Source organism: Chrysoperla carnea, chromosome 1, assembly GCF_905475395.1.
Source record: "Chrysoperla carnea chromosome 1, inChrCarn1.1, whole genome shotgun sequence".
In the NCBI taxonomy this organism is placed as follows: Eukaryota; Metazoa; Arthropoda; class Insecta; order Neuroptera; family Chrysopidae; genus Chrysoperla; species Chrysoperla carnea.
The window spans coordinates 109527524-109551586 of NC_058337.1; the positions used below are offsets into that span (position 1 = coordinate 109527524).

Here is a 24063-nt window from a genome sequence, read left to right on the forward strand (position 1 = left end):
TATAAAAGATTACAGGAACTTCATAGAAATACTTTTAATTTAAGGACTTTCATGTGCCACCGTGTTTCCCTATGTGTGTTCATAGGGAAACAGTAGATATGTTAATTTTAAATGACTATATACAAATGAAATTTACTAAATTTAAACAACCCCCGACAAATGCGATTTTTTATTTGTATACCGGTTTTTGGAAACTTAGCTATAAAATTGCCACTGAGAAACACACAGACGCACAGATAAACACTTTAAACTTATAACAAACTTATAACTCCTCCTTAAATCAATATCCAAGTGATGGTCAAGGACATCAGAAGAGATAGAAAGAATACTTAGAGAGCTATCATTTTTTGGGACAAATTTTTGTTGACTTTGTTCTTTTGAATTATTGTTTTCAATTACCTAATTATTTTACCATTTAACTTTTCGAAATGAATTGAGTCAGGTTTATTTAATACCGTTCATTTCCATAGTAATTATTCAAAATTATATATCATGCTGAATATACCAAACTGAATCGATTTTGAAGATCATGACTAATTTTTTAGTTTTTTTCGGGTACGGAAGATTAATCTCGCACATAGCTAAGAACACTCTCCGTTAAATTACCTTTCAATTAAAATCGGTACTTCCGTTTTAGGCGCTACATTCGTTTAGACAGACACATACACAAAGCAGTCAAACTTATAACAGCCCTTTTTGTAGGTCGGGGGTTAAAATAGCCATGAAAACGTTTCGATAGAAAAACTATGGTAGGAGTATAAGGAAAATAAAGTATTTAAAAATCAATAAAATTTCATACAAAATATGTCTCATTTAGTTAAGTCAGATAGATGTAGATCGACACTATACCTTATATTTTTAAAGAGGTGTAACATTCAAATATTTTTTAACTGTACAATATTTAATAAACATTCAAATATTAATATAAATTCACATATTATTATTATTATTATTATTATATTCCATATTGTAATATTTCTATGATATTTAAACTGTTTGTAATATTTACGTTTCATACAAATATGTTTTAAATAAATATTTTATTTTTAATGATATTTTCATTTTCACTAAATACACACATCTACCCATACTCACTACCAAAATCTATGTTACAAATAACATTTTAATAATAAATATTTTACTTTTTTTTTATCAAATAATATTAAATGAAATTTCAGTTTTTTTTTTTGTGTGTGTATTGTATAATACTACATTTTCTTAGTTAAATTTACGTTAACTATATTAAAATTTATCACGCAATTTTATACTTATGAAAATTTGAATGAAAAAGTTTTATTTCAATAAATATTTGGTATATATTTTGGGACGTGTATTGAAGCCGGATGTGCTTAAAAAAGTCGGACGTCTTTTATTCTTGTGTAATTTTACGAGAAACATTTTGGAGTGAAAATAACTTATTACAAGACTTTTATCAGGACCTAATATTATTCTTCTACAGGTACTATAAATGACACATAGTACGTGTAGAAGAATAATTAGGTCCTGATAAAAGTCTATATATAAAGTTTTATATGTTGTTTCTTTGAAGAGAATCAATGGATCATTCATATTTTTACTGGTTTCTTAAGTTAGGCATCTTGTTTTTAGATGCACGTTTGAATATATTTCCTGGGAAATGGCACAATGCTGCCGGGCACAAGCATCAATAAATATCCGGGAGTTCCATTTGCAAAAAGAGCCAATCTTAGATGGAGGGAGGAACGTACTTGTGGTACTACAAGACAGATATGGTCTGAGTACAATCGCAGGCGTTCCGAAGAACTGATATCACTTCCAAAGGCCTCTGTTCGCAAAGTTGTTGCGGCTATTACAGGACACTGGTTGGGCGGCAGGCATGCTGAACGCTTGAGCCTGGCAGTGTATCACGACTACTGCAGGAGCTGTCACAGTGGTGAGGAGGAGGAGACAATGTCACTGCCCAGCTCTTGTCATGAGGAGATGGACTTACTTGAGCCAGCCTCTCTTTGAAGACCTCTCCGACCTGAAGTCCGTCGACGTCATAGCTCTCCTGCTGTTTTTAAACAGCTCCAAATGGTTCATGGAGTTGTGGCCGGGGATGGGCCAACCTTTTTCAGTATCACTAACGGACCCTATGGTCTAAGTGTGTCTCACCTCAGGACAGCCAATCTAACCTAGCCTAACCTAACCTAACCTATCGAGTAGGATATCAAAGTAAAGGAAATTCAAAGGGTATCACAAAAATATACAGAAGTTATATGTTTAAATTTAATTGGAAATAATAATATGTTTTAAGTTTTAATATAGTATAGGGAAGTGGGGGGTTGTGGGGGGGGGGTAGTGCACTAGAAAGTCTAAAAGCAGTCTAATAGTTTACATAGCAACTTTAACAGTCAGGGCCCATTACAATCTAGACATTACCTCAAATTTTTCAATCAAGAGCCCCGACTATTAAAGTTGCTATGTAAACTACTGCACTGATTTCTTTTTTTCACATTTTATTTAACGCTGTTGGGTATTTGATTATTTAAATTATTTTTTTTTTTAGTAAGTTTTTAATAATAGGATGCTTAATAATTGATATCTTTTATTTAAGGTTGACAAGAGGCAACAATATTATTTAATGTAGAGGAAATATTAAGAAGTTTTAAAATTTTGGTCAATTTCGCCCAAAATGAAATGAATGACTCAAAGGTGTATGTTTTCTAATTTTTTGAGTAAATCTTAGTTAGTTTTTTTTTTTTTAAACAGCCAATTGAAGGTTAATATTTTCCAATATTCCTACAATCATAATATTTACAAAACTATAATGTACCGATTTCATTGGTATTTAAATCATGTTTATTTACTTTTATTAATAAATAAGATAGTTTCGTTAATAAAAACATAATGTAATTATTATTTATATAATAATAATAAGATGCAGTAGATTAGTTGGGTCAGGACCCTTTTATTGCCGCGTATTATTAAAGTAATTGACCTCTCATCATTTAATTTAAAACACAGAGTTATAATACAACTTAATTATATTAAATTTAACTACACATGGCTTTTTTAAAAACATGTTTTCATATGACAGATTTATCAACAGTATAATAACTAAGTAACTACAATAATAAACAACGTATAGTATACAGGACGAATATTTAAGTTGACGCCATTGATATTAATTTTTGTGATTCCTTCCAACAACGATGTAGCCTACTCGAATGATTTTCATTCACATTTACTTCAAGAAATAATGACATAAGGTTTTTTTAAGCTATATTAACCCCTTTTTATACAAAAATGTCTTTATATAGATTTCTTTTGGGCATGCCTAGCAGCTATCTTTACTTCAAATCTTGCATTAGGGTGGTTTTCTAGGGAAAATTGGCATTAAGGTGGTTTTCTAGGCAGATCATTATTTTACCATCGGAGATTCATTTCAACAAGATTGGCGGGGGTTCTTAGAGAAAAAACCATTTAAGCCACTTTTGTATGGTTTGAACTATAGTATAGCCTCTCCCAATTGAGTAAGAGAGTTGAAAGTCGATAGGTTGGTCTAGTATTCTACAAAAAAAAAATCTTGTCTTTTCGCAGTTTTAAAGGCTTTGTACATTTCTACATTCTAGAAAGAGCCTCTATATGAAAGTGGGGGAAGTTACAAATTTGTATGAAATTTGAGCTCATGCTAAGAAAACAACTTCCAAATTGCCAAGGGATCTGTTGTTGTGTCAACTTTACAACAAGGATGGCACAACTTTGAGGGGAATAATACTTTTGTGATGGACCTTCGCTGCTCATGAGTTATATTCGCAAAGTTTTTTTTCGGATTAGATTTTTAAAGCTAAACATATTTTGTTTTATATGCCTTTGATTTCCGACGATTTCTTTAAATCGTATAACGAGACTCTGACCAGATCGACACATATTTTGTATTGAGAAATATGGCAAAGATTTCTAACCGTCAACTGGATGGTTTTCCTGTTTTGTGCACTTTGAAGTTAAGAAAAATAAAACATCATAAAAAATCAAGAAGTTCGAGGACTTAATAGAGTAAAAGTACATGTTTTACGTCAATTTTATAAGAATAGAAAAGTCAAAACAAATTTAAAGTTGGAAAAAAGCGTCAAACCAGTATTTACATTATTATTTTACTTTGTGGTATGTTATACTTTTATAACTTATGTCAGAATAGATTTCTATGAAATTCTAGTTCATGCCAAAGGTATTTCTTATTCATACAGTTTTGTCCTTAGAATTAAAACTAAAATCAGGTATATAATGTCTATGTTTGACAAAGCTCTGTGACTATTCAAAACGTTATATCAAATTTAGAGTATGTGGACTCAAATCGCTAAAAAAATCATATCAAAGCTGAAAAATTCACTGTTTCTTCACGTTCAATTTTTCAGCTTTGACAAAATTCAACTCTTGTGAAGCTTTCAAACATAGATCGAGAGAAAAGAAAATTTAAGAAGAGTGGAAACAGAATGCCAGAACTGGTAATTATTGAATTTTATCTAAAGTATCGAAAATATAGAAAAGTCTTCATCTCTCCAAAAAAAGATTTATAAGCTGCTTCAATAATTCTCAATCACTTCGAAAATTAACGACTGTTTTTTTTCTTTTGTTACGAAAATTGAATGTTGATAAAAAATTGAAACTGGTTAAAAAAATTTGCGTAATAGGCTGGAAATATTTTTGGGAGCTTTATACTTTGTTTGGCTCACAACATCGCAATTCAGCAGACTAAATATAAACGAATGTGCTTAAAAGCTTATATTCTTGATATAACTTCAACATGAAATATCTTATTTTATTTAACATTGTAATAAAAAAGACCGTTTGATATTTTTACAACTAAACTTTAATATATTGTACAACATTTACACATAAAATATAAAGTGCTTATGTGAGCTTTTTACACATAAATAATTAAAAGCTTTTATTACATACATTTGTTATACATACATATATGATTTTGAATGCTCACTTTATTTAATAGTTTTTTATTTAAAAAAATACTTTTTATTGATTTATAAAAACTTTAATTGACTGTAACATTTATTTAAATTACATTTTATTGGGAAAAAATTTATGGCCCTATATAACATATGCCTGTTAAGGGATTAAAAATCGAAAAATTTAAATCAATTTGATGATTTTAGTTTTATAATTGTATAAAAATGTTTTAATGGTTTTAATAAAAGCATATGAAATAAAATGAATGAATGCTTTATTTCTAAGTAATATTCATATGAGTACCTAATGCTTTTTTAACTTGCAAAGCTTCCTGTTTACATATTATTTTATCCTTTTTATTGTAGTATAGGAAGTTATACCTAGAGTACAATGTACCGTGAATCATTCTGTTATTTCTCGACACTTATTGCTATTTATTGGACAATATTTTTAATAAAATGAGAGTATTTTATAAGAATTCAGGTAGGCTATAGGGTGATTGTCAATGTCGTTTTGTTTTCGTATAAAGTAAAAAGATTGCATATTGTTTTATAAACCATAGTCAACGTAACTCGTTGGTTATTGGTGAGTAAGTTATTCGGAGCAATTTTGGGAAGGAGGGGGCTTAAAAAATCTAGTCATGTCCTTATAAAAGGGAGTTAAGCTAATTGTTACGTAAGATTTTATGAGTTGAATTTTTGTATTAAAAATAATGTATGTACATCGCGAACTAAAGTCTCTGTGCTAAAGAATAAAATAATTAATTAATTTACGTCAAACTGTGAGTTTTAGTGTAATTAATCCTTTTCTAACAACGTTTCACTAGTCGGAAAAGCGAATATTGAATCTTAGGTAAGATTGGGAAGGGGAGTCAAGAAATCTTATGTAGGTTTACGTAGGAGGAGGAGGGTTCAAAAATCGTCAAAATTAGCTTACATAATTAATGAATGACCCCTTATACCTACTAAATTCGAATTAGTTTATTTCGAAACGTATTATTTTTTTAGTCGTTTACAAAATCATATTAGCTTTTATAAACCTTTTTTTTTGAAAACTTCAGTCATAAATGCGTATAATTACCTCTAGTAATAATATTTTTAATTCTTTATTATGGCGTGAAATGCTGCCATATTAGATATGAAAATTTTAATAGAATATTTACAAGCTTTTATTTAGTTTCACCTGTCTGTAATCAAATCTTGCGGGTCAAATTTGATCCACTTCTCGGTTTCCGATTGAGCTGAAATTTTACATACACATTTAGTTTGGATGACAATTCATGGTAAGGTTGTGGCTTCCTGATTTTCCCGTCGCTTCATATCATATATACATTGTTTTGAGTCACTTATACCGACTATTTGTAAAAGCTTGAGGCGCTTAATATCAAGTATGAATAGAATTTTAATTAGGCATGTGGAGTAGATGAGGCATTCCTATTCATTTTTGATATTATAAATTGAGTGCCTCAAGCTTTTACAAATAGTCGGGTATGAGTGCCTCGTAGATAAAATTGTTTTCTACTTTTTAGTACAATAAAAGCTTACCCCTTAAAAAGTTTTTTTTTATTTCATCCAATTTTAATGGAATGTGGGGAATGCACAATCTTAAAATGAAAGAAAGTATTCTAAAAATAAAAAATTTCTTGGGAAAACGTCAATCCGAACATTTTCGTCTTAAGATTGTGTCCATATCTAACATGCCAGCTATAGTAACTCTTAAAGAAGCGACCGATTGAAAAATAATAATAATTTTATTAACTGGCATTGTTTCTTACCTATACATGCTTGTACGAAGTAAACAATGTGATCTTAAAAAATCCAGTGGTGAATTTTGAACGGAATTATTCATTTTGAGCTCTACATTTTCTTTTTTGTTTACTACATAAATCAATATGCACTTAGATGTTTTATTTTTATTTTTATTGTTATTGTCGTTAAATATTTATTTTCATTACACAAGATTGAAATGATAAGGACAGGTGGTATGGAATAAATACAAACATTTATATAATACTTCCTCAGTTATAAAATTATATATAAAAATATATAATTTTATATTGAAATGTATAACGTAACAAAACGTAGGTATATATAAATGTATACAAGAATAAAAATATAATGTCTAAATAAAACACGTATTTTTCTTATATCGTTGTATTTGTCCATAGGGATAGAATGGATGTGAGTATTTCGAATCCCTGAAGTGTGTAAACTGTATTGTAAGCAATTGGTGTACCACATATAACATCCTTACATATATTCCAAATACATTATAACCAGCTTTTTTCCTATAAACAAAATATATAGGATGTTCGGTAATTCGATACAAATATTCAAGGAGGTTCAAATATTCAAGCTTATATGAGCCACAAAGCGGAGGAAAATAATGTACTGCTTTCATATTTTTTTCAATAATAAAATAAAAAATTAAAAAACTCTGTGTTAAATAAATTTTGCAAAAAAAAAAAAAACAATTCCAGTAGTTTACAAAGTTCATAAATAAGGGCTGACTGACTAGCTCTGTTCTAACACCTAACTGACTTGCAATCATAGCTGTTACTTATATGCAATGTACAATCTGTATAATAATTTTAAGCTTTAGTAAATTCATTTTAGTACCACGTAAAACTGCACCGTCTCGATAGCATATATCTGACTCCTGTTCTATCGATCGCTTGACTGACCGCAGTATGTGTGTGTACACAACTACTATAACCAATCCTCAATTGATCAGCTTTAGTAAATTCAACGAATTTTTTTTGGCCTGGCTCTTAGTCCAATAACGATACTGTTGAAATCCATTCAGTTATTTGAGCCAAGATACGATGTAATAAAGAAATTTACATACAAGATACGCACGAAAAACATAACCACTCTTTGATAGTCGGGTTAAATGGGGTTTTGTATAAAAACTATGGCGTTTTTGACAAATAACTTACTTTTGTCTTATCAAATAGTTGAGCAAATGCTTCTACTTGTTGAAAAATAATAAATTGTTAACTTTATCTTATAGAAAAATGTTAAACAATTCTATAAAATACAATACAGTAAAGTTTCAGTAATTCAGTAGTCTGAACACTCTTCGAATTTTTTCAAAATTACATCGTCAATACAAAAGCAATAGCTTTTTTTAACTCGAAAGCTTTCTTCAACTGTATAAAATTAATCGGTAACAACGAGAAGGTTTTCAATGTTCGTTAAAATTATTTCTTTAATAATCCGTAAATTACTCAATTTTGTGTATTTGATTAATTAAAAACAACACTCAAAGTTTATAAACAACAGTTCTGCGGTAATCTGGTCCTATTTAATTAGGCGCCTATCTTATATGTTATTTTTCTAGCCTATTTTTCCTGCCCATGCGAAACCGTCTTTATTCCTTTATCAATTTCCATGAATAACTTCTCATATTAAAGTTTATCGTACTAGCTAATGATGAAGTAGACTCACAGCCTATAAATAGAAAGATATTACATTACTTATTTATATATAATTATTCTAGCTGGTTTTTAGTCGCGGATTCCGCCCGGGTCGAGCTAATATTTTATATTCTATCACCAAAGAACATATTGACTGGCACTTCCCAGAGCGAATTGATATACCCGAAGACCTGAATCAATTAGATCGCGGCTTTATTTTCACATGAACCAAAAAGACACCTTAAATCAAATTTTCGAAATAATTATTTTAACACAACACAAGGTATATTTGGTCGTAAATATGATATGAATACATATTAGTATTACATTTATACTTATTTATTCTGTGACAATAGTGTGTGATATGTATTTTTTACTTGTATCTGTCTGCATTTTTTATTATATTCTTATATTATAAATATTTAAAATAAAAATGTTGATATTATACTAGGTAACGTAGCGCTACTTACTCCTACGTATAGTGCTACGAGCTACTTACGATACTACGCTTATGGTATGGTAGATACTTTGCACATGTTTACGTATAAATGCACATATTTCACAGACTTAAAAGATTACAGTTTTTATTCAAAAAGATTTCTACCTCAATTTTATAACGACAAAAATCCGTTTTTACCGCTTTATACAAGACTAAAACATATGTAATAGAGATAAGTTGTTTTCAACAAGAAAAATTGGTTTGGAGAATTAGAGACATCATTTTTAGAGTAACTCGAAAAAACCATTTATCTTATATATATAGGAGACTTTCTATAGATATAGATAGATAGTCACTCATCACGATATCTCTGAAACTATAAGACCTAGAGAATTGAAATTTGGCAGGAATATTCCTTTTGCCAAGTAGAGGTCAGCTAAGAACGGATTTTACGAAATTCCACCCACAAGGGGGGTTGCGGGGGTGTTCATGAATAAAAAATTCATATTTTTCAATTATGGCTTTTAATAGTTCAAAACTTGGTCAGAATGTTTAAAATTACATTTAAAAATTTTTTTAGCCCTCGGAGGGTAGAAAGGTGTAGCGAGAAAGTGGGAAGGAAATATCGAATATTTACAAATATACCTAAGTGGGGTATCAAATAAAAGAGCATGACGTGTACATTACAAAACTGTTATCCAACGCAAGGAAATGTGGAGGGAGGGGTGCAAGTGGGGATGTTGCCCAGCAAAGCGGGTATATTTTACGCCACGCAAAGCGGGCGGGTAACAGCTAGTTTAATATATATGTTTGTTGAGGGATAATTATACCCTTTTAACCCAAATTTTTAACGCTTAGTTTTGAAAAATTTTTCATAAAATTACTTCCGTCGTGTGTGAGCATGATATGTTATTAACCTTAAATTTAAATTCGAAAAAGGACCGAAAACTTTATATACGTACACTTTTGCTTAGTAGTCTATTTCGCCCTTAAATACTACTACTAAATATACTTAAACTGGCAGCAAGATCCAGTTTTTGTAGCTTTTGAAGTAGTAGAAGTTTTATCGAAGTAGGCTAGAAATGTTTTTTTAGAGAAATTCTTCGATAGACCTTTTCATCGATTTGATTCGGTTCGGACAGTTGTTAAAAAATTATTCCACCTAGGAAAGTTAAATATATTTTATCTTTTTCAAGCAGCGCTATTTGACATGTATAGAAGATATAAGATATGTCTTTACCTGATTGAAAACAAAAAAGAATCATTTTGTAAATGAAAAGTTCTATTCCGAAAGAAGTCTCGATCCATTTTGTAGGCTGAATACCTTAGTAAAAGTAATACATATTTTCATCATGGTTGAATACCTTTTTTCAGTAAAATCAAAAACCACAGAATGAGTAGAAGATTTCCACGAATAGAGATAGTGGTTAAATTGAAACACATTTCGCCTCTAACCTAAAATCCACTCTGAATAATTGGAATTCTTGATACATTAAATGGATAGTTGTACTAAATGTTTAGATGGAATAAAAAACATGTATGACAAAAATAAAAAAAATTGAAACAAAAAAGTCTGTTGGTTTATGAATTTACCAGGTGTGACGTCAAGTCATTGCTATTATTACTCTATTTTCTAAGTAGTAATTTTTGTGTAAGATAGACAACCAAGTACAAAAAAAGTTCATCTTGTTGACATAAAATAAAACAAAAGAATTCATTAAGATATTATGTATTGCAATTTTTAATACGTCAATTTTCTTTGTTTTCTTTTTTCTTATTCTTTAATCCTGATATTTATTTAAAACGTTGGTAATTTTACACAGAACCAATGTTTCTCTTGGCTCAAGAACAGTAAAAGGAAAACGAAATTTTAATTACGATTAGGGAAAAAATTATCGCGCTAAGAAATCAGGGCACATCTTATAAACCGTTAGAGATAGAACAAAAGTTTGAATGTAAAAAATGTTCTTTATCAAAATTCAAATATTGCTTGAAGCATTTTTTCATTAACGACACTGTTTATTCGTGAGGTTGCTAATTAGGAGAAAACTTTGGTATCCATTTTCTTCAAAATTATAAAAGATAGGGAGTTGAAAATTTGCAGGTAGTTTCAACTAGTAGTCTTGTGAAACATTCTCGAAAAACAAAAAAAACAAGAGAATTCTTTTAAAAATTAAATAGTGGCCGAATTGTCACCAGAATTGTGTAAATTTTTTAAACTCTTCTAATTAATAAAACAGGAATGTAAGCACTGATATTACACCCATTCTCTAAATGGTATTTCAACAATTCAGTTAATTGTTTGCTTTCACTTGTTTTTTTTGAACTATAGGATGAATCCTATGAGTATATACCTCAACTTATGCAACTTTACTATGGTTAGGATTTTAACCATCAGATGTCATGACTAAAATGGTCAATTGTCAATAAGTCATTTCCTCCTTAAAAAAATTTTACAATGTAATCAAGGTTTATTTCAAGTGCGTGTCAAAAATACATAAATTAACACTATATTATTTATATTTAAGCTATCCGACATTCTTGCTTGAGAAGTCTATCTACTGATTTAAATTGGAGACTTTTTACATGAAACTAAAGACCCATAATGTTGTATGGATGTAAAATTAATATAATGTGGGCTAAAATTTCTTAGTAGACTTTGAGAGATATGTATTTCAATTCTAATTCGCCCGTCTAAGCCTGTGTCCATTTTAAGCGAGTTGAGCTACTTAATACTTATTTTTTTAGTGATACCTACTTAATTTTTTTTTCTTGCAGGGTTCAACTTGAAAAATTTCATGACATCGACAATATTTTCTAAATTTGGGAGCAACTTTTCAAGTTATCAATGGTAAGATTCACTTGTATTAAATTTGAGCTTAATCCAGAAAAACAAAACACAACATTTAAAAAAAAAAAAAAAAAAACTATTCATTTTTATTACACTAATATCGATACTTATTCGTATCGTAATCACAATTATGGATAACTAGTACGATAATTACTTTACTATCTTTAAAAGTGCCAATTTTTTAAATATTTAATAAAACATCAAGAAACACAATTTTAATTATCGTGGCCAAATTGCAAATGAAATAAGAATGCAGCAAATAAATAACGGATTGTTAATTAAAAACAACGATTCATGAGATACGGTTCCAGACATTTGTGTATTATGTATGCCAATATCTGGAATGATGTAATTTATCCAACTTAAACAATTTTTCATACTTTCCAGTAACGTAAAAGTATAATCTTGTGGCGATATATTAAAGTCAAATCCATTAAAAACATTTATAATGTATTTGCTGTAATCTATGTAGCCTGTTAAAGAAAAAATGCGCAGTTAGTTCTGAAGCTTCTGAAAACAATCGGCGATACAACGATTTTTTTTTTTTAAATTTCCAATATACTTCCGTTTTTACTTTTTGTTACCTGTAAAAAGCAGAGGCGATTCAACTGCAGTATATAAAAATGGTTTTTATAAAGTTTTCAGTTAGTGGTTTTCTGATAATTTAAATTTTTCAAATCCCATTCTACCCTAAAAGTTGAACATGAAACGCGATACTGTAAAGTAACAGAAATACAAAAAATATACAAAATATAATATGCAAGAAGTCAGGAATTGAGTTTCAAGACCTTCAGGAACCAATGTTTTAATCAGAACAAAGACTTGGAGCAAAATATCACTGTACTTATTTAGTATAAATGTATTAATTTGATTTTTATTTAAATGACTTGGCATGAAATAAAACGGTAAACTACGTCTACAAAGAACCAACTTTTAATGGGGCACCATTAACGCGCATCTCCTCAATTAAAAAATTACTCAGTTAAAGTGGATCAAGATTAAAAGTACCACTGCTTTCCTGTAAAGAGTAAGATTTAATTATGAAAAGGGCTTATCTACTAAAAATTTACTTACTATCATTTGAATTCTCCCACGCATGAAACATGATTTTTTTTTGCTTTTGTTTTTAAATAACGGAACCAATTCAAGTATTATTCAGATTCAAAAAAACCATGAACATAATAAATAAAAATATATCAGGTTATTTAATTTAAGGTCGGAAAAAAATGTTTTCTTTATTAGATATTTGAATCAGTTACAATGTTTACTGTTCATAATTTATCCAAATAAATTTTGTTTCGTTCACACTTGACATTTCATCAATTGGATAGAATTCAAGATGGAATTAATCAGATTGATGATTTCCGATCACTCCATGTTCAGTTTATTTTTTCTTGGAATTTAGATTTATAGATCTTGGAAAGGTGTGAAAATGAATTGGTTAAAACACAATAAAAAAAAGGAATATTTGACTGAATACCTATGTGTCCTGTTAATTTGAAATAATTTTCAGTTTCCATGGAAATAAAACGTTTATTATTTTATTAAAGATCCAATAACACTAACGATAGGTACTAGGAACAAAATTTTTTACTTAACTGAACGTAAGCTGCTGTAATAGGCTTTTTCATCGATTTGCTTTTGTTTCGCACAATTGTCAAAAAACTATTCAATCTCAAGGCGCAATTCCGCAACTTTGAAGCAACACTGGGCGACATGTGGCACGATATTTGTTGTCAAGTGTTGCTTATTGTAGGCGTGCGACAGTGTAGCACAAATTTATATTAAATTTATCCAGATTTCATGTTGCATGCTACAGGCCGCACCGATCCGTTCATTGTTGGATAGACGACGAGATTGTTGAACTTGTAGCATGCGGCAAGCAGATATATTTTTTGTCGCTTTGTGTTCCCTCTATCTCTATTGAAAGACAATGTGTAGCATGCTTCAATGCCGCATGTTACATGTTGCCTCAGTGGAATTGCGCCTTAAGAATCTTCATCTTTATCATACAGCGTTTTTGACTAGGGTAGAAGACATGCGATATGTCTTTCTAGATTGAAATTTGTCAGAAATAAAAAAGAATCATTCTGTAAACGAAAAGTCCTATAGGAGCAGCAGATTAGACATGGATATCCGTTCGAGTTGCCTTTAGATTTTGATTCCGATCACAGGAAAAGAATTACAGAATAAGTGTATACTGCTTTGTCCAAGGAAAGTAATATAAAAATAAGTCTATATTTATCTATAGTTGAGTGGAAAGAGGCTTGCCATGCTAACAAAAGCCCCAACTACCAGCGCTCGACCCCCGCAGCACAACAAAAGTCGAAATTTCTTTTCTGATGTGGTTTCACAAACACAAATTGTTTTCATATTTGTGTCAAAATTATTATGGTACTTGTTTCATCTTAAGTGCATATCTCGTTGTCTTGCGGTTATATCAAATGTAGTGTGGTTAAAACGTATAACACACACCATTTGCTATATATGTGCCCATATATCACACCTAAAACCTTAAGGAAACTTTTCAGAGCATATTATGTTGGGAATAAATAAGTTAAACGTCATTCCCTTTACAAATTTTATGCATGACAACTTCCATACTTCATTGGTATCCTCCTTTTTATAAAATTTCGACCTTTTTAGGTTATTCGATGCAAGCAATTGCATGTTATTTTTGTGAATAAATATACGGTTTTCATTTTCATCAAGAACTATATTGTTTACTTTGTGAGAATTTTCCCATAAACACGTAGACCGCAGACCACAGCCTTATCGTAGCATGCTAGAAGCTAGCCTTACCATTTTTTACTCACTGATATCCCCCCCCCCCCCAACTTTTGTTAACAAATTTGAAAAGCTTTGATCTTATTTCAAGATATTCGCTGTATCCTCTAAAATGCAGATAGGCTTGAGTATAGATGAGTTCGTGGTTAGGTCTGTTTCAACCTATGTCGCAGTGTTACCACCATCAAACATCAGGATGGATTGCCAACCGTTGAGGATGTAATATTTAGATAATTTATATTTTAACAGCAATAATGTAGGTACAATGATATTGTGAATATGTATTGGCAAATTGCTGTCGGTCCCATATTTGCTCGTTTTCGAAAAAGCCTTGCATTAATGGAAGTTATAAATGTATTTCTTGCGAATAATAGTCTCACGTCTCTGACAATTTACTCCCAAGGACGCTTCGAGGTAATATTCGCGGCAGCTTGTCGATGCTTCCCTCTATTTGGGCTGTAATATTGGAATAAATCGTGGATTATGCATACATTTAGGAAATATAATTTAATTACATCCTGATTACATTTTGGTAAATGGAATAAAGTCTTAATAGATTGGATATATTAGTCACAAGTTGAATAATTTAAGAGAAATAATAATAAATGAGAGATAGAAAAGCCTGTCAGTAACAGAAATATGAAACTGTTCAGTGTTCAACAACTTGTTTGTATATTTTCACATAAACAACATACACAATCTTTTGTAAGATAACATAATAATTGTATGAAAATAAGGTGAATATTGTTATTTAGTAAAATATAACATAAACAGCATGGTTCAGTTCATTAGCAAAAAAAGAAGGTGGTAACACTTCTATCACCATAATTTCCAGGATAAACTAGACTAATTAGGCTATCTATTGAAATCTGATGTGTTGCCCGCATGTTACTTGCATGTTACAATTCAGCCCATGTTACTTGCTGATAGTGTAGCATTCTATAGACGAAGAAATTTTAAAAATCGGTTAAGTAAAGAAATATAAATTATATAAAAATACATTTATAACCTCATCGCCTAATTCACCCTTTTAGGGGTGTTTAATGATACCCGCAGTATAAATCAATATCCTCTCGAAATTTGAAACTTTTATTATTAGCGATTAAGGCTGCGCGTCGATATACCAGTGGTCACATTGCCTTTTCCCCCGGCAGATTATTCCCCCCCCCTCTTCATTAAACACAATATATTAGAATACGCTTGCCCACCTCAGTAGTACCTCTTACAGCATATGTAACGGAGATAACCTCTGAAACACTCTGTATGCGTGGTCCTAAAGAATTTTACCACAAAACATAATTAAGATTGTAGGTGTAGGTATATAAAGCACACTTATAAATTACATAAAATTTTCTAAGCAAAAGTAAAAATATATAATAATATATGTATTTTAGGACGAATATAATATAATTAACTACACTTATTTATTATACTCTTATAAAATGAACTGTATTATAGTTTTAACATACCTTATAATACTCAATATCATATATTATACTCGTCTCGTGGGACTTGTGTAAATAAAGCGAATTTTTTATGAATAATTTTGATAAAATTAAGTCATTCAGAAATTCTAAAAATTAATAATTTAAGTTAACTCAAAAGAATGAAGAAGTAGAAACCTGTTTTAAGTATTAAGTGATTTTTGTCAGAGAATTCGTAAACTTAAATTGAGAAGTATGCCTAAAGATCAAACTCCAGGCTTTTGGGTTGCTTATAATAATGAAAAAAAATTGAAATTTTATTTATCAATTAATTTCTGTACGGTTTATGAGAAATTGTCGATCAATGAAAGTCAGTGCTTTTACCAAAAAACCTTTTTTCATTTTTATGCACAATTCTTAATTTTGGTATGATTATAAAGCTTAAAACTGGAGGAATAATGATAAAAGTTTTTTGACTAAAAAACCGACAGTTATTACGACATCACATTCTCCAAATACCGCCATGTAAAAGGGCTGTTTTAAATAATTAGTTTATGGTAAACCGTACAGAGAATCGATTTGAAATTTGTTCAGAAAGCGTATTAAATACTCATTAATTGACACACAAAATGTCAGTTTTATATGGTAACATTTTCGTATCGAAACGCCTTAAAAAATAATAAAAATGCTTAATTTCTAAAAAAGCATTCGTACATTACAAATTGACCTTAAAGATAAAGTGATGTTCGTGACGAAATGAGTATATATTCCTCATAATTTTTAAAACATTCATTTTTTTTAAGCATATGTAATTATAGACCGTAGGGTACGGAGTTTTTTAACTGATAAATATATATTTGAAACTTCGTGAGTTCCTTTTGACGAGTCTATCAAACTTTCCTATATGATTTTTTTCGAAAAAGCTGCGTTTTCAAATCTGCATGATGACGTCATATTTGAGTTATCGTTCTGAAAAAACGCAGCCGGGATTTTGTCGGACACTATGACCACTTGATAACATTAATAATTATTTCACAATAAAATATTTTGGCCGACAAAAATACTGTATCGATCTACCACCTCGAACATGCCGTATTTAAGTATTTTTGTTTTTGAATACGTACATATGGTTTACTTCTGCTGAATTGTTTAAAAATTATTAAGTGACTATAGTGTCTGACAAAATCCCTGCCTTTTTTCTCAAAATGATAACTCCAAATGACGTCATCCTGCTCATTTGAAAACGCAGTCTTTTCGAAAAAAAATCGTAGAGAAAAGTTTGGTAGACTCGTCAAAAGGAAGCCACTAACAAAGTTTCAAGAATTTATTCATTATTTTAAAAAAACCGTGGTATGCTACGGTGTATGACGTTTCACGGCGATTATTTTTTTCTTCGACCGTTTCCGTAACTCGATTTACAAGCTTTTTTAAAGGAGTATGTAAGAATAAAGAATGCAAGTATTTTTTTTTATAAACAACTCCAATAAAAGCAGCAGCGATCTTTTTTCTTGAAGAGGAAATTCGTTAAGAAAAGGTTTATTATATCATATTGCTTATATTATTTTATTAAATGCTATTTATTACATTCATGAAAATGTTCATCTATTGTATGGTTTTTGGTGTCTGTGTGTGTTTGTTTTGTTTGAATATGTGTATTTATATGTTTGTTTGTGTTGAATACAAAACACACACATAAAACAATGATTTATTTATGTAATTTATTTACCCTTAAAGTTGTTGTTTTACATTATCACAAAATTATGTTCTAATTTGTATTGTGTGTGTTTGTATGTTTATTATTAATGAAGATGTATATAATAATATTTAATATATAAATACAAATTAGGATTTGAATTAAATTTAAATATATCGCGAGTACCTACAACTATATTAGACGCGTATGCATTTGTAGATTAACTTTTAATATATTCAAAGATTGAAATAATTTTTTTAAATGAATGAAAAAACTCCAGTATAAATATCAATTACATTATAACAAAGATAATGGATTTCGACTGTAATTAAATCATCGTCAGTATGAACTAATTTATACTTAACACTTCCTCATGAAAATGTCTTCAAATTTTTTTTAAAATTTGGTCCATATTTCATTCCAGTGTGTTTTTTCATTTTTAAGATGAACATTTTTGTCTATAATCAAATTTAACTACAATCGTACAATATTTAAACGAATTAAATTTTAATAAAAATGAATGTTTTAAAGTGCGTTTTCCTGCAAACATAATGCGATAATTTTGGTAGCAATTTTATTTTTTTTTTTTTAGAGAACTTTACATTCTTCCAATTGGTATTGCAACTAATATTAGCGAATAGAGCTATTGTTTTTGTACTGATGGTGGAATTTTTGAAAAATTTCTTCAAATGTTCCTTGATCCTATCACCAAGGTTTCAAAAATGTCTATTTTATTCAAATCGGACTGAAATTTGGTCTCAAGGAGGGTTTATGTATTTGATAGGTCAAGTTCGTTAATGAGAAAAATATACCAATAAACAAGGGGTGCGTGTGTCCATTAAGTACAAAATTTTGAATTTTTTCAAAATAAAAAATGTTATTGTATTTTTTGATCAGTTTTAAGCAAAAAAGTACTTTTGTGATTTTTTCTCTAGGCGCCTAGTTTTTGAAATAAAAATTCTTGAAGAATAAAAATGTGTTATTTTTCAATTTCTGATGGAATTCGCTTTGGAGATATTTTCAAACAAAGTTTTTCCAGGCAGAAAAGTTTCAAAATTATTGTCTGTCTCACTTTGTTTTATTGAATTCTATTCAACAAACTCTATATGTGACCAATAGTTTACCTTGTATTTAATAAGTTCGGAGTGAAAACTCAAGATGATAGTTCTAATCGATTAAAATCGATAAGATAATGAAAAGCTAATTATAAAAATGTTCATAGAATTATATTTATCTGTTAAAGTTTCATCCTGTAAATAATGATAATATTATCTGTATCATCTTGTAAATAATTATATACATTATAATGGCTCAATGCTTCTTAATATATTACGTCACATTGTTTTGATTCTCAGGTAGGAAGCGGTTTACTTACACACATAAGTAGCAATATAACCCTTTAACTATTGATTTACATGGAGAACTTTGTATTATACTTGAGGGCATATCAAACATACTTCATTGTTACCAATAAATTACATGATGCTGGTTTTCATAATGAGCTCTTGATATGCATAAGAAATTCGAAACTCGCTATTGACTAGGTAGGTATTAATTATTGAAGAATAATATTGTTAATAGGTTTCATTTGAAAATTGGGTCTATGCCTGCTACTCAATTTGTCACATTAAACATCAAATTATAAAACTAGACTGAATGTCATAATAGAAATTGAATATTAAAATAAAATTAATTAAAATCGAAGAGGTAATAAGCTTTAATAAATTGATTTTCGTCTCTATCTTGCAAACCGAGTTTAATATATGAAGTCTCTATGGCAGTTCATGAAAATGATATTATTATATCTCCCTGGTTGTCTTTAATTTGGAATTTTACACTTTCATATTTTGTATTTTTCTAAATATACGCCCCAATAAGTTACAACTAAACCTTTTATCATACCAGATACTTTTTTATTATTTTTTTGGTATGTTGTTTCTAATGTAAAGGCAATGTTTAATCCAAGTTTTCGATCTCGGCAAACGAATGGATCATGCTGAAAAATAAGAAAAACCTCAAAAATTTTGACCTTATTTCAGTTTCTACCAATTTTGACCTGAAAGTACTGGTTTTTCTGTACTGTACTAGTTATTTTAAAGAAGGTTTTATTTTCAACAATTTGAGATCAAGCCGGTTTTATAGGGCCAATGGTTTCACAGATACAGGTTTTCAAAGTTGATGTATTTTTTTAAGTTTACGATTTTTCGCAAAATTTCATCTTGTAAACCGTAAAGAGAACAAAGTTTAAATCAAGAAAATCTTATAAAAAATTTAACCACTTTGGTTGGGATCATTTTTTTGTAAACATCACTGGTTTTTGAAAATTTGCGAAAATATATTTTCAAAGATTTTTTTCATCTATCTAGAATGTTCCACAAGACCATCAAAATTTGGTCCTAATTTGCGCCTTCACGGGTAAACAGTGATATTTACGAAAAAATGTTTCAAATTAAACTTTGTTATTTTTATATGGAACGCTTTTTACATTTAAACTTTCGTTCTATCTCTGACGGCTTACACGATGAAATATTGCGAAAGATAGTATAACTTGAAAAAATAGACAAACTTTGAAAAGCTGTATCTCCCATCAGTTCTATAACAACGGTCTTGATCTCAAATTGTTTTAAATTTAACCTTCTTTAAAAATATAACAGTTTTTGATGAAAAACTAGTCCTTCGAGGTCAAAATCGGCAAACAATTATATCAAAATTTTCGAGGTTTTTCTTATTTTTCAGCGTAATTCGGTTGGTTGGCGAGGTCGAATACTTGTATTGAATATTGCCTTTACATTGCAAACAACGTATTGTCCTATTTTGGTTAGTTATTTATTTTCCATCGTGTAATACATATTTGTGATTGTTAATAAAGTTAATAATAAAAATATTTGAGGTATTTGTAGCTGCAAAAAGCTTTGTTAATTAAAATAATAATATATACTCCATGCAATGCATAAATTGAATAAATAACATCTATATTGTTTTAACTCTATAGAATTAGATAATAATTGAATTATAAAAGTAACACGGAGAGTAATTTATAGTTGTGAGCATAAATATTGTGCAAGTTTTTTAGTCTCGTTATGGCTATTGTATGAAATAAACACATTTTACATAAATAATTCTAAAAACTTTACATAAATCCCCATTCACCACCATAATTCTTAATTCAATGATACAAAAGCAAAAATTACCCTGACTATACAATGGCGAGGGTTATGTGTTTGACTCATATGTAGTATGTTCATCTGTTCCCACCTAGCTTCTTAAATACTTATCATAATTTGACAAATAAGGTATCAATATCTGGATGACCGAGCTTCGCTCGGTTATTCGCCAATAGATGTCAGCAAGAATCATATTTTTCACTTTAGACTACTCAAACGCCTCCTTTTTGTTATGTTATAATTTGCATTGTATTTCAATAACTACGTTATACACCAATAGATGTCTGATGAATTTTTCATGAAAAGACGGATAAAACGACATTTCTGATAAATGAAACCTAGCTAGATCGACTTATCGCCCCAAAAAACCCCTACATACTCATTTTCATGAAAATCGTTGGAGCCATCTGGATGACCGAGCTTCGCTCGGTTATTCGTCAATAGATGTCAGCAAGAATCATATTTTTCACTTTAGACTACTCAAACGCCTCCTTTTTGTTATGTTATAATTTGCATTGTATTTCATTAACTACGTTATACACCAATAGATGTCTGATGAATTTTTCATGAAAAGACGGATAAAACGACATTTCTGATAAATGAAACCTAGCTGGATCGACTTATCGCCCCAAAAAACCCCTACATACTCATTTTCATGAAAATCGTTGGAGCCATTTCCAAGTTCGTTGATATATATATATATATATATATATATATATATATATATATATATATATATATATATATATATATATATATATATATATATATATATATATATATATATATATACAAGAATTGCTCGTTTAAATATATAAGGTATCATTAGAAGCGCCTTGATTGCCCGCTTGTTAAAGGCTATGTGGCATCCCATTAAATTGAACATAGTGCCCTCTAGATAAAGCTATTATAACACTTTTCAAATACATATATGTTGTTATACTTTCTCGCGAAATTATAACCCCAAAATGGTTTAAATAAAATAAAGTTCGAAAACTAAAACCCCGACAATTACACAAACGCGCTTTTAAAAGTATGGAAACAAGAAAATATTTTCATCTGAAATTGTTATGATAAGTAAAATTGGCATTACAGTACGGGGACCAGTTTTCGGGCCTGTGGAAAACTGTTTAATCTTAGAGGTCCCCCGACTGTTATGATGATTTTACTTATCATACAAATTTCAGATGAAAGTATTTTCTTGTTTTCATTGTTTTAAGAGCGTGTTTCTGTAATTGTCGGGGTTTTAGTTTTCAAACATTATTTTATTGTAGTTCAATGAATGATAATTTAATAAATATTTATATATAAATTCGCTTCAATTAAATGTATAATATTTTTAATGAAATTATAATATAAAAGCAAGAATAGACAGGATCGATATGTGTCACTGCTTAACATCCTCTTAAGGAAACTGTGATGACGAGTTGAGTCATAAAATTGCGGAGTTAAAATTTCCTGGTAAAATGCGATGAAACAGGGTCGATATGTGTCACTGCTTAACATACTCTTAAGGAAAATGTGATGTTTAAAATTTCCTGCTAAAATGCGATGAAAAAAAGATTGATAAAACATATGCTGTGTGTGTCCGATAATAGATAACTGGTGTTAAAAACCCTTGAGGTAAGAAGATTCTTAATGGGTGTTAAGATACAGCGGCAATGTTCGAGACAATGGTTAAATCGGTTAAGAGCTGGAAATAGTTAAAAGCCAAGATTTACGAATGACAACAGGGGTTTTGATGACAAAGCAACACAGTAAGCCTAGGTGAATTTCAGCGCTGCTGCATTTATATTCGGCGAAATAGAAACAAAATACGAAATTTTCTCCCTGTACTCTTGTATTTACTTTATACACTATTTCCTTTTATATTCCACCTGCGGCTTTACCCGTGTCAATATTGTTGCCTACATGGAACGGAAGCTTCGATATATTGATCTTTTATGAATGTTAAATCTACCTACACATTTTCTTTTAGATATATTATGCCGTTTGTGCAGTTAAGAAAATATCTAAATATATAATTAACAGTTTATAAATTCATATCTTTACGCTTTCAAAAGTTTTAATTAGATTTCATAATTATATTTATATCATAATATAGAAGGAGGATTTTACTTCTCTTTAAAACTATTAAAAGCTTCCGGATCGGAAAAATTTAAATGAATGCCTTCTTTTGATTACAAAAAGAATCAAAACAGTTAACACGGGAAAAAATATTTAACAAATTATATGTCTTCCAAATTTCGATCAGTAATGAGTAAAAACTTAATCTACGCTTAATTGAATGCCGGCAAACGGTGGCTTTGAGAGCTATGCCATCTTTCATATAACCAGAATTCGATCATTTAAAAAATATCTGACGCCTTCAAAATATCCTTACAAAATCTTACGAAATCAATTTTGAAAGAAATAAATTTCAAACTCAGGTCAGGAATTGCATGCAAAAATTCAAAATGTCATTCTATTGACGGGTTCGTGAATAAAAAAAAATCCATCTTCAAGAATTTTTATTGATATCCTTTGTCTTTTGTATCATCCTTGTTTCAACAAAATTTTTGGCTATCGCTTTTGGCCCGTAAAAGTCGAACTCGAACACAATTTAAAGTCACTTTCATTACCTTTGTATGATAGAGAAACTACTTATTTTGTGAATATATACCGACATTATTAAATAATTTACCCTTACTACAAAATTTGTTTTAATATTTCGACTTTGAAAAAAAATTTGAAATCTTTTGATCTTAATTATCCAATAAAAGTAAATATGCTTTATGAAATAATATGAATTTTTTTTAAATAAAATTAATCTATAAAATATGAAAGCCCTTAAAAAATATTATATTATCCACTAAAAACAAAATTTAATGTGTATAAAATTTATATATTTCCCACTTTTTAATAAAATATGTACATTTGTATCCCTCTTGACAGCACTCTTACTGTATACCTACTTTCATTTTCCCGTTAATTCTCAAATAAAAAGTCGTAAAAATTTTTAACATTCCAATTTATATTTTTTATTGGTGTAGTATAGATCGGGTAGAATGTAATACCAAGGATACAAGATACACTTTTGTCCTTTCTTTAGTTTCTCAATTGGAATTGCTGTTTAGTAATAAAAAGCAAGCAACATTAAAAGCTCTGTTGAACAAGAATCAATTGACAAAATGCGGTCCTCGAATTTTACACACTCAACTCTATCTAGCGCCTGCTCTATGGTATTAACACTGATATTAAGCGAGACTAATTTTCATTATGGTATTTTAAAAATGGTTTCAAAAAACACATAAATACAAATTTTGATTTCTGGTATTACACTCTCGCTTATATAATATATGTGAAGGTGGGTGTAGGTATA

General features: G+C 29.6%; 1 protein-coding gene across 1 annotated transcript in view; it reads left to right on the forward strand.

Moving 5' to 3' along the window:
• Positions 1-24063, forward strand: part of LOC123293439 (high affinity cGMP-specific 3',5'-cyclic phosphodiesterase 9A) — a 188121-nt gene that overhangs the window by 50607 nt on the left and 113451 nt on the right. Inside the window, exon 2 of the mRNA XM_044874266.1 lies at positions 11562-11634. The gene's annotated coding sequence lies outside the window, so the exon portion shown is untranslated. The remainder of the gene's footprint in view (positions 1-11561; positions 11635-24063) is intronic.